This window comes from Bos javanicus, chromosome 7 (genome assembly GCF_032452875.1).
Source record: "Bos javanicus breed banteng chromosome 7, ARS-OSU_banteng_1.0, whole genome shotgun sequence".
Lineage (NCBI taxonomy): Eukaryota > Metazoa > Chordata > Mammalia > Artiodactyla > Bovidae > Bos > Bos javanicus.
In genome coordinates this window covers 102,258,044-102,270,438 of record NC_083874.1, presented here as the reverse complement: position 1 = coordinate 102,270,438, position 12,395 = coordinate 102,258,044, and the positions used below count along the sequence as shown (strand labels likewise).

At 39.8% G+C, this 12,395-nt stretch overlaps 1 long non-coding RNA gene across 1 annotated transcript in view; it reads right to left on the bottom strand.

Annotated features, from left to right (window-relative positions):
• Nucleotides 1–415: 415 nt before the first annotated feature.
• The window catches only part of LOC133251724 (uncharacterized), a 129,219-nt gene continuing 117,239 nt past the window's right edge, over nucleotides 416–12,395 (bottom strand). Inside the window, exon 2 of the long non-coding RNA XR_009737758.1 lies at nucleotides 416–764. This is a non-coding gene — a long non-coding RNA (uncharacterized LOC133251724). The remainder of the gene's footprint in view (nucleotides 765–12,395) is intronic.

Here is a 12,395-nt window from a genome sequence, read left to right as displayed (position 1 = left end):
CGCCTCTGTCTGCTTATATTCTTTTTAATAGGTTCCAAATGAGAAATGTTCACTTCACAGATTTTAATTACCTGAAATCCTTTTTTCCTTATTGATCACCGAAAGCAAAGTAGCTTTTGCGTTAACCTTTCAAAATGTCCAATTTAATTTATGAATACAATATTTTTTCAGCTCAGTGTGTTTAGATGATGCATACTGTTTTATACTGCCGTTATAAAAAGATCATTTTAATTACCCACAGAAATGTGCCCGGGATGGAGAATTGCGAGAATTCATGAAGAGAAGTGCCCAACCATTTGTTGGAAGAGCACCCGGCACCAACAAAGCAATTGTATCTGTGGTAAATAAAGCATTCTTTCAACTACTGGGGAAATTTGTTTTGACATCACATTAGGATTAAATCAGTTATGCAATATTCCATAATGGCTGCCTTTATTTTGTATTTTTGAAAACAAAAGCCTGATTTTCTGGATTCCTGCTAACGTCTAAACATTGGCATAGAGCCTGGAGACATGTCAGGAAGAGGAAGGGGGCTGTTGGTGATGAGGTCATCCTGAGGCATCTGAATCCAGGGCTTCCATTATTCCCAATGTGGTAGCTATTCTGGGAAGCTTCAAGGTCACAAAACCAACACTGCTTGATTGCAGTCACTTCTCTGATGCCTTCAGCAAGTGTTTGCTCCTTTTTCACATTGTCTGGGCTTTGAAATTCACACAGCAACTTTCTCCCCCCAGCCCAATCAGAAGGCTTTCATGCAAGCTATTCTGCAAAACACAAAATCAGGGGGAAAGGAAGCTAAATCAAACTCAAATAAAAAGCAGTGATAGAAGGCTTCAACAAAGTCCACACAGGGAATCAAACCTGCTTTCAAACAAAAATATTGACATAGCAATTTAAAATAAACACCAGCTTCATATGCTGAACACTTTATTATTGGCTCACAGGACTGCAAATGTAAGAAACACATTCTTCTCTGAAACACTGCCAAAGGCAAGCCTCTTAAAACCCAAACAATGTGACATGTTCTTAAGGAGCTTGCCATCACATCGACTGTTGCATTTGGTGTAACATAACGGCTGCATGTTCATTAAGCCCACATTTTGCAATTAAGGTACATATGTTTTGCTTCTCCAAATGTCTGAAAGCCAGGTGGAACAAGTCAATCGCTCTGGTGACATTGAGCATTTCTACAACAATGCGGAATTCTAGCTCAGTATTTTGCATAGTATTCCTATTATATAGAAAACGGAATTGCCAATATGCCCTTTTGTGTGAAGCTGTAAAAGCTAAGAAGATCTCAACAAATAATGGCTATGTTGCTGCTAAGGTAACATGAAGCAGATGTCTACAATTATCCTGTTTAAAAGTTTCATTGTAAGAGACCCCTCAGATAAAGCACCGATGCCTGTAATTGTACATTATCTGGCTTCATGCCTCTGTGAAGGTCTACCACAGCATGGACGACCCTCTGATTTGCGGCCTTTCCAAAGCACAGTGTATGCTAAAAATATTAAGAGTTTCTTGTTCTTTCATTACCTTTTAATCTTTAAGAAATGTGCCTATAGAAATAAACCCAGTGATCCTATCCTGACATTCAGTATTTCTTCACATTTTTTAAAAAGCAAAATAAAAATGACTTCACTATGACTTGGGACTTGTACTATCTAAAGAAAAGAGGCAGAAACAGAGTAAAGAAACTGACCTAAAGTTAAAACAGTAAGTTTCAGTTCATTGGAACCTTTAAATTGTGAGCACTCGGGCAACCGAAATGTGAGGTGTCAAGCAGCTAAACAAAATATGGTTTTTACAAATAAATCCCAGCAAGGCTAGAGTTGTATGACCTCTCCCAATCCACCTTACGAGGTAGAGCACAGTAAAACTCTCATTGAGGTGTCAGGAAGAGCTAATTAGCTGAAAGCCTCATCCTGGGTGAAAGGGCAATGGGAAGAACACCAAGGATTGCTTCAAAATTGCTCTTACTCTGTGTCTACAGGAGAGGGGCTTGGGAAGATTGCATAAAGTGCAAAAGCTCTTTCTGATATTTCTGACAGTTAAAGTACCCTAAATTGGAATGCATTCCTATATAACAGAAAAAGGAAGAAAACAATTTTGAGGGCGTGTTGATGGTCATGAGATGGTTAGTCTTTGCTATAAAAGCCCATGCAATTTGGTGAAGTTTAAAAAAATAAAAATAAACCTCTGCAAATAATAGATAAGCATGATGCATGAAATCTTCCATGTTTAATCACTCACCACTCACCTTTACCCAGGCTCTCACCCCTAGCTCAGCACATCTTTCACTGTTTCTCTTTTCACAATTTCAGGAAAAGGTTTAGAGGTACCTGGTCACTTTTGATTTACTCTAGACCAAAGAAAGCAAGGACTGAGGTGGAGAGGTGTGGACATCTGGGCAACCTATGATTTACCTTTCAGGACAGTTAGGTTGAAAGAGCACTGGAATAGGTGTCTGAGGATCCTTCAGTTACCAACAGGCGTGCTTCTTGGACAACTCAGTCTTCCTTTAATTTCATTTCCTCATATGTAAAATGAAGAGACATGTCTCTATCCAGTTTTGACTCACTACGGAGTTACAAAATTCCCACTTCTACATTTCCTTCAACGTTCTTAAATATGGGAATTCTCTTCTTTCCTCTTTCATGGTTCATCAAAATGACAAGAAGAAATTTAACAAGAAATTTAACCTACATCTCCCTATGTACCCTTTATTCAGAAATTTTCACCTAAAAGCTTATAAGTGATATTCAATGAAAAAATAACTTTGGAGTTTCAATAAATCTAGAAAAACAGAAAGGAAAGGAATAGGACATCTGAAATTGCCAAAAATATCTCCGATCCCGGAAGGAGATCTCATAACGAGGTGTTCAAAGATGGTTTGGGGAGACATTGAAAGAGCTGAGAACATCCAAAGTTACTAAACTAAGATTCCAGAGGAATTCATATCAGAATCACATAGGTGAAGTCCTAATTAATGGTATAACCTCTTAACCTATATCTTAAATAAAAGAATACATAAAGATTTAAAAAACAAATATTGAGATCCTACTGGGTAGAAAGCACTGTCCAACTGCTCCAAGAAAAATAAACACAATGTGGACCCTGCCAGCGGGAGATGACTACTTTGTAAAAACAGCAAAATATAAAAACGCACAACCTCCAGCCCTTGAATTACTTGCACAACACAGACACCCTGAGGCAACTAGTTAGAGTTTACAGTGAAGGAGGCAAAATAGACTCAGTTAACGAACTCAGCTTACCAAAGGGCAAAATCATAGTATGAGTAAAAAACCATCAACCCAGTCCAGACGAAACTCAGACAACATGCTCAGGGTGTGAAGGCAAATCGCTGTTTGCTTAGTTTAACAGACGCTTCACTGAACCCGGTGTCTGACCGACACTAAGATTCATCTAGAAAGTGGTATCTGACTTATTTCACTGTATTTGTTCTAAGGCAATACGACCAAGACCAAACAAGTGGGAAAACAAAAATAAAACCAAATGACCAGAATGAACACAGAAATCACATAAAATATAAGGCAAAATAAAAGTGAGGAAAGGAAAGTGAGAGAGCTGCGTTAGATATCTAAATGTCTTTTTCAGTTCTTAAGAAAAAATCCCTTTGAGTATTTCAAATATCAGAAATTAGAAAAAACTGGTTCAGATGATTCAAATACCACAAATAACTCCAGGATTATATATATATATATATATATATATATATATATATGAAATAATGTATTTCAAAGTACATTTATCCAAAGTCCTATTTTAATTATTTCTATTCAAAAATTCTAAGAACTTAAGTGCCAAATTCACTGCCAAGTTTGAAGATGAGTAAGACACACTTAACAGTTACATGACAAACACGTGCTTACTTCCATAAATTGACATTTCTTTCTTGTGATCACTTGGGTTTTTGCACTAAAAATATTCCAAACATAATGGTGCTTTTCATCCAGTTACATAATTGTATCCTATTTTGATACTTTTCTTGAGAAACAGATGAAATTAGATCCATATACTGGACCGAACATTTCCAACTTATTTTATATGGCATGTTGCAGGTGGTGGGCAAAGAAGAACTGCTCTAAGAAATATAAACTGAAGCAGATCAGGTTTGTATTATAATTATGGTTCCATGTTTAAAGCTGAACTACCTCTAAATGTTTCTAGATATGCTTGCTCCCTTACATCTCACCCTTATATTTATCTTAACCAAGACTGCATAAATGAATTCTAGAAGTTTCTGTAGTAATTTAAAAAGGTTGCAATTGAAATGCTTTGTTTACTGGACACTAAAATAGTACCTCCTATGGGCTTATCAAGAAACAACACCAGTGGGTAAAACTGCAAGATTATTTTAAATTAAACTAAAACCTGATATAGATGAATTATGTTAACTGATGCTAACTCGAGTTTTCTATGGCAAAATTTAGCTACTACTTTTATATGCTGCTTACACACACTTATCATGTAGCACACAATGTAAAAATATTTTGAGTAATATATAAAACCCAGAACCTTTAGAAGAAACTGTTATGAAAGATAATAAGATTTTCCAAAAGCATTCACTAAAACGTATTTTTACTACCTTACATATAAAATCTTATCATTGCCTTTACTGCAAAGACACCATATAATATACTAGGCATTCCCAATCATTGAATTTTAGAACTCAAAAATATCTTAGAGACTATAAAGTCCAAGATAGCAAAGACACCACACAGGCAAGCTGCCATTCATCTTTCCTAAACCCAAGGCAGACAGCACCAATCAATCTCGGGTTTCGCTTCTGCTGCACCTAGGCGTGGCCGCCAATGCTTATCCACACAGCACTCGAGGCTGCCCTTACCAATCGATCACAGCTGGCACGGAAGACGGACTGTGTTTGCTAACTCAACTCCAGTCCAGAATCCTCAACATACAGAAAGGAAATGGAAGAAATTTTGCCCCATTTTGCTGTTCCATTAGTTCTGCAACACAGCTAAGATTAAAACAGATTTCAAGCTTTTATAGTGATAGCTCGTTGCCTTGGAGAACTTTTTAATAGGAAGAGACAGGAGGTTTGAAAGTAGAATATTTTTAATTTAAAAATCTCATTGGCTTATTTTCACGGCACTGCAGCTGCTGATTTTCATATACATAATATGTTATTTTTTATGCTGTCTCTCTTTGTAAGCCAAAAACACTTCTTAAGAAAAGGCTATTAGTCTCCATTTTAAAATATATATATATATATTGAAGAAGTTACAGTTTGTGACAGATTTTGTTCAAGAATTCATGAGGCCAGTCAGAGCTGGGAACAGTTCCTCCTAACTAGCGTATCTCAGGTTTGCTTTATGACTGAGCAAAAAATTCTGGGGTTGTCCAGCTTCACATGAGGATATCTTACCTGGCTACTCTGAGGCCTAACAAAGCTCATCATCCACCTTTACACTACATCCTCACTCAAACAGGGAGAATCCCCTTCCAAGGATTGTGATTTGGTGCCAAACAGGCGACACCTGGGTTCTAGCCCCATTCTCCTTCCACACATACATCCTTCTCTCCCTCCCCATGATGCCACCCAAACAGAACCCAAATTCAGTCCTTAGAACTTTAAAAACAAATAAGAAACACTCATCTCCCTTACCATCCAGCTATCTACCCATTCAGTAAATATTTACTCAGTACCTATTACGAGACAGACGCTGTTCTAGGTACTAGGACTCAGCAGTCAACAAAGAAAGAATCCTGACTCAGTGAACATACAGCGTGTCAGGCGTTGATGAGGGCTGAGGGAAAAAAAAAAGTGGCGGGGAGCCCAGGGGTATCCAGAGTGATGGAGGAGGCTCCTTTATACAGGCTGGTCGGTATGGAAAACCCATTCAGCCACGTACAAGTCAGATATCCTTCATGAAAGCTGTTTCAAGGTCATCAGGTGAGCTCAAAGACAAATGGGAACAAAGGGCACACAGAGTGTAGAGAGCAGCTCTTTCTAGGAGTTTTGCCCTAAAGAAGAGCAAAAAATGGAGGGAAGGGATTTTTTGGAGTTTTATTATTGTAGTTATCTGTTTCTAAGAAAGCAAAAAATAACTTATGTGTTTGCTCATTGGAATTATTTGATAAAAAGCAAAAAAAAAAAAAAATCATAAAGGAAGACAGAAAAAGATTTGCTAGAGCAATGTCCTTGATTAGACCAGAGGACAGGGTCTTAAGAGCAAATGGCAGGAGTGTGGTAGGGGAGGAGAAAGGGACAGCTGCCACAGAAAGAAATGCACGGCACCCACAGTGAAGGATGAAATGGAGGATTTAGTGCATAGACAGACAGAAGGGTTGAATAATGTGAAGAGAGGAAAACAGAGAAATTCTCTCCAGATTACCTCTGTGAAATAATACTTCTTTTCTGCTGTGAGATAAGAAACAAAGTTATTGCTTAAAATGAGAAGAAAGAAGTGTTGAAGTTTTGAGGAGAAAGACTTCCTTTCTCTTCTATCTGCTGAACAATCTGAACCAACCACTCCCCTGCCCACGTTAATAGAAAAGCATGGGGAACTATTGACTCTTTGCTAATTATCCACACCACTGCCCCCTTACATAATCAAAGGTTGACAGTATGTTCCAGAGACACTGGCAAATGGTCGGCTTATTACTTTCACCTTGAAGACAGTTTTCAAAAGTCACTTAGCTCACAAATATGTTATATAGGCTCTCCCCCCATCCCCAACCATTTCCTAATCATAATCTCATCATTTCAGTGTTTTCTCTGACTTCACTCAGGATATAAGCAGCTTTCTAAAACAAAGATCTTCACAAATGCATTCACTGGGGAATCAAAAGAGTGGAAAATTACTCACTGTCCTTTAGTCCTTCCAGCCAATTTTCTTTAAACCTCATCTTTATCTCTTTAGTCCCTTAATCCTTACTTATTTTAAGTTGCAGTCTGATAACTATGCCACAGAACTTTAAAGACTGGAAATACCTAGAAAGTGTAAATTATACCATAACATAAAATCTGCTATACTGAAATGAGTTAAATATCATATTGAGACATAAATATAAAGCAGTTCACATCTGTGATTTTTTTTCTAACACACAAAGTAAGCATGTTTCTGTTTATCTGGGGAAGAGGAGTGAGAGAGAGCTAGCAGGATTGAGAGAGCTGTCCAGGGATGCTTCTGGAACCTTTAGACTCACCTTCTCCAACATGCAAAATATATGGCTTAAGTATTCTGACCAGTGTATCCCTGGGGCAGAAATCTGTTGTAGTAGCAAGTCACACTTTGTTTAGGGCAGGACAGTCCCCTTACAGGGAAGAATATAAAAATAATTCTGCTGACTTCATCTGCACACTGAGAGCTAGAGCTGGAAGATCTTAAGACAATCAGAGGGTTCTCCTTCCCTAGCCTTTCTTAGGAAGAGCCTAAAATACCTCTAATTTATTTGGCACTCATTACTGTGAATGACTCAACCCGATTTCCTAAAATCTGACTGACTACTACACAAAGGGTGGAAGAGAACATTCAGAGGATGGCAGAGCGGAAAGCAAAGGATGCCCCAGGGCAGAGTCAGCAGGCTTTGTGACGTCTGGTAGCAGAATGTGAGGGAAATATAGAGATCCAGACTGAAAAAATCAAAAGCAAGCAGAAGGAAACAGAAAGAAAAGGGAAGCTACAAGAAGAGAAAATGAGAAAAGGGAAAAAGAGGAAAGTGGAATTTAAATAACAGGAAAAAAAAGTAGCTTAGATCTCATGCCCTCACATTAAAAGGCAAAATGTCTAACTGATTCAATAATTAAATGCCAAAAAGCTTAGAAAAATTAATATATTTTTTAAATATCTCAGTGGGGCTGCTGCTGCTGCTGCTAAGTCACTTCAGTCCAGTCTGACTCTGTGCCACCCCATAGACGGCAGCCCACCAGACTCCCCCATCCCTGGGTTTCTCCAGGCAAGAACACTGGAGTGAGTTGCCATTTCCTTCTCCAATGCAGGAAAGTGAAAAGTGAAAGTAAAGTCGCTCAGTCGTGTTCGACTCTTCACGACCCCATGGACTGCAGCCTACCAGGCTCCTCCATCCATGGGATTTTCTAGGCAAGAGTACTGGAGTGGGGTGCCATCGCCTTCTCCGCTCAATGGGGCATCACATCTTAAATGTAAAAGGATAAGAAATCACTCCAAAAGATGGACCAATTTACTTAAAGAAAATCCAAATTTTATAACATCAGGACACACCATAAACTAAAAGATGTTTTTTTTCCCCCTACATCCTTCTCCTCCTCCCTTCCTTTCCTACAAATTCTGTCAAACTGACAGAGAAGGCCAAGCAAGGTAGTGTCAGAACACGGGTTCAAGAGTGCAGCTGAGCCAGTGAGAAGCCGGAGTGTCTGTGGGGAGAAGGGTTTGCTCTAGGAAGCGGGGAGGGAACACAAGCTGATAGAGAGCCCAGCAAAGCTGCCTGAGCTCAGGGGGAAGAGACAGCCACACCCAGTAAGGCAGCAGTGCAGCACATGGTGCTGAAGGGGAGGATTAGGAAGCCGGCCAGAGGAATGGGAGGGGAGGAGGCAAGATGGGAGGTAAGTTATGGAGAAAGGAAGAAAGTGAAGTGGCTCAGTCGTGTCCGACTCTTTGTGACCCCATGGACTGTGGCCCACCAGGCTCCTCCATCCATGGGATTTTCCAGGCAAGAATACTGGAGTGGGTTCCCATGTCCTTCTCCAGGGGATCTTCCCGACCCAGAGATTGAATCCAGGTCTCCCGGGTTGTAGGCAGATGCTTTACCGTCTGAGCCACGAGGGAAGTCCAAGCTATGGAGAGATCAATCAAGTAAGTCAATACGTGGAGGATAAAAGGAGCCAGGTTTGACACTCTGGAGAAAGCGCGAACGGATAAAGGGCAAAGCTCCAGTGGAATGAAATGACACGGCACTGGACTTAAACACCTCAGTGTGAACTTACTGATCTCATAATACACAGAAGCTTGGAGAAGTAAATGTAGCTATAATGGCAGGTGTGTATCATTCACCTGTCTGTCTGCTGAGAATGCACCACCAACACCCATAAGTACAGTACACCGAGCGCCCCGGTCTTGTTTTCTGGAGTGACTAAAAGATGCAAACTGAACCGAAAACATCTGCAGTGACTGTTGTTGCTGCTGCTACTGCTAAGTCGCTTCAGTCGTGCCCGACTCTTAGGGACCCCATGGACTGCAGCCCACCAGGCTCCTCCGCTCATGGGATTTTCCAGGCAAGAACACTGGAGTGGGTTGCCATTTCCTTCTCCAATGCATAAAAGTGAAAAGTGAAAGTGAAGTCACTCAGTCGTGTCCGACTCTTAGGGTTGTTAAAATGATGGACATTTTCCCATTCTTTGCTCTCTTTAACAAGTCTGTAATACTTTCATCATGACAAAGAAAACACATAAGAGAAAAAGGAGGGAGATGAAGGTTCTGTGGCCTTCATGGACCGTGTCCCTTTCACGGGCCTCCTTGCTCTTGCCTTGCCTACAGTTGCAGCTAGAAAACAAACAAACAAACAACAAAGTCCTCTTTTCCAGCTTTCTCTGGAGCCTGCTAAGTCACTTCAGTCATGTCCAACTCTGTGCGACCCCATAGATGGCAGCCCACCAGGCTCTCCAGTCCCTGGGATTCTCCAGGCAAGAACACTGGAGTAGGTTGCCATTTCCTTCTCCAATGCATGAGAGTAAAAAGTGAAAGTGAAGTCGCTCAGTCATGTCTGACCCTCAGCAACCCCATGGACTGCAGCCTTCCAGGCTCCTCCGTCCATGGGATTTTCCAGGCAAGAGTACTGGAGTGGGGTGCCATTGCCTTCTCCATTCTCTGGAGCCAGCTGTGGACATATATCAGGGTTCAGGCCATAACAAAGAGGAGGAAGTCTCTAGAGAATGCGCCCGTGAATCAAACCTATCAGGAACTAGCCTGCTAGCTCTTTTGCTCTCTTGCTTCTTCCCGCCTGGAAGACATGTGTTCTTCCAGTGGTTCAGCAGGCATCTCGAGACCCTAAATCCAGGTGCATGGGGACAAAGGCCTAGACAGCAAAGAGAATGGAGTGGGAAGAAGGAGAGCCCACCTCCCCGAGCTTCTGTGACAGCTCTGGACTCCTCACCCATCCATTTCTCATTTCACAAAACTGGGAAGACTCATGAGTGTCAACTGCTATCTACAGCAGAACGCATCCCTAACGATACATACATTTAAATAGAGAGGGAAGGAGAATAACAGAGAAAAGCACTTACGCTGGGTACAAACAGAAGACCTGGGCCAAGGCATCACGTGACCTTCATGGCTGGGCTCAGAATAGCAATTTTGATGTTCTTATTCCAGGACTGCAAACATACCACGTGCCTACCACCAAACACGGGACAGTTTTCTAAAACCTCTTCTTCCTTGGATTGAGAACTACTTGTCTCCTAAAATATGGCATTTAATTCAATTACATATGCCACTCATCTCTTACAAACACTAATTTTCTGATATTTCTTAAATGTAACTTTGTATCCTAAATTCTGTAATATTCCTGAGACTATGAAGTACATTAGCAGACTTCAAGGATCTTGCCTTTTTCATTGTTTCTTGAATTTTCCTGGTTTTAACTTCAATGATAGGGCACTTAAGACCAGGACAGGGCTGGGGAATATGGTACCTACAACCTTTAGTAATAGTGGAGCAAATACATAAGTAAACTTTCATCCTTTGGGGCACAACCCAAAGTGACCTCTTGCAAGCCAAACTGCAACAAAGTCTTATGCTTATGCATTAGCTAACAATGTGTATTCAACACAAGGTATAAGAGAAGATATTTGCAATATAGATACTTGATAAAGGGCTAGTACCCAGAATATACAATGAACTTCTACAAATCAATAAGAAAAACACAAAAACAGAAAACTCAGTAAAAAGGTGGACAAAAAAATGAATGTTTAACCAAAGACAGTATCTAAAGGAAAAGAAAATATTTAAAATTATGAAAATATCATATTTAAGAGATACAACTAAAATTATAATCAAATATCACTGCATACTCATTAGAATGACTAAAATTAAAAAGAAAAATTATGTGAAGAATCTGAAGCAACCAAAACTCTAATACACTGCTAGTGTGAATATAATTTGCAACACCACTTTGAAAAATTATATCTTTTAAAGCAAAACATATACAAAACTATGACCTGGCAACCTGGCTCTTAGTAAATGCGTACATATGTTCATGAAAAAAGTTTTATATCATATCGAAGCTCTTTGTAATAGTCAAAATCTGTAAATTGCCCAAATGCCCAAAAAGAGGAGAAAGTATAAACAAAATGTAGTATATTCACATAATGAACACAATACAAGAAGAATGAACAGACTACGAGTACTCACAGAGAACAGTGCTGACTCTTCCAAACTCAATGCTGAGTGAAAAAAGCAGGACTTTTGTGCTACCCTATGGTTCCATGTCGATGAAGTTCAGAAACAGGTGGAACTAATCTGTGCTGTTGGACGTCAGGAGGGCTTACTCTTGGTGGAAGGAGGCAGACGCTGGAAAACTGCACAGTGAGGCTTGAGGACTGATACTCTATTTCTTGGTATGCTATTAGTTGTTATCAGTGAAAATTTATCATCTCCATACTTATGTTCACTTTTTTTCTATGTATATTTCAATAAACAATTACCAAATTTTAAAAATGAAAATACACTTTCCATGCTTCTTTGTAAATTATCTATATTTAGTATTTTTTAATTTAGGATTTTTTTCTTCTGGGTGGGCTTCCCTGGTGGCTCAGATGGTAAAACAAAATCTGCCTGCAATGCAGGAAACTTGGGTTGAATCCCTGGGTGAGAAAGATCCCTGGAGAAGGGAATGACAACCCACTCTGGTATTCTGGCCAAGAGAATTCCATGGACAGAGGAGCCTGGAGGGCTACAGTCCAAGGGGTAGAAAGGAATCGGATACGACTGAATGACTAACACTTGCACTTTCTTCTGGCTAGTCAGAAAATGTTGATATTACAGAGAGGACAGGTTTATATATTGGCCTCTGTACCACTTAGAAACAACCACATATTCCAAGATATCTGTTCTCCATTTTGAAGAACATGGACAGAAGTTCCCATTCTTTGCCGTGAGATCAAAAGCACACATTCAACTCTCTTTAGCTTTATTTTCAGATACAGTTACAGGTAATAATCTATCCATATCAAATATTTACTATTTACCATTGTCTCATTCCCCCAAATCTCTACTTATTTCCATTATCTAGAGGCTAAGACCTAATGAATACTCAATATTTAACAAAATAATAAAAAGTTGGCATGCAAGTTGATGTTCAGCATTGATGGCTACTCTGTATGATGATCCCTTACTCATCACAGAAGTTTCTGGTGGCCACTCTCCTTGGGGATC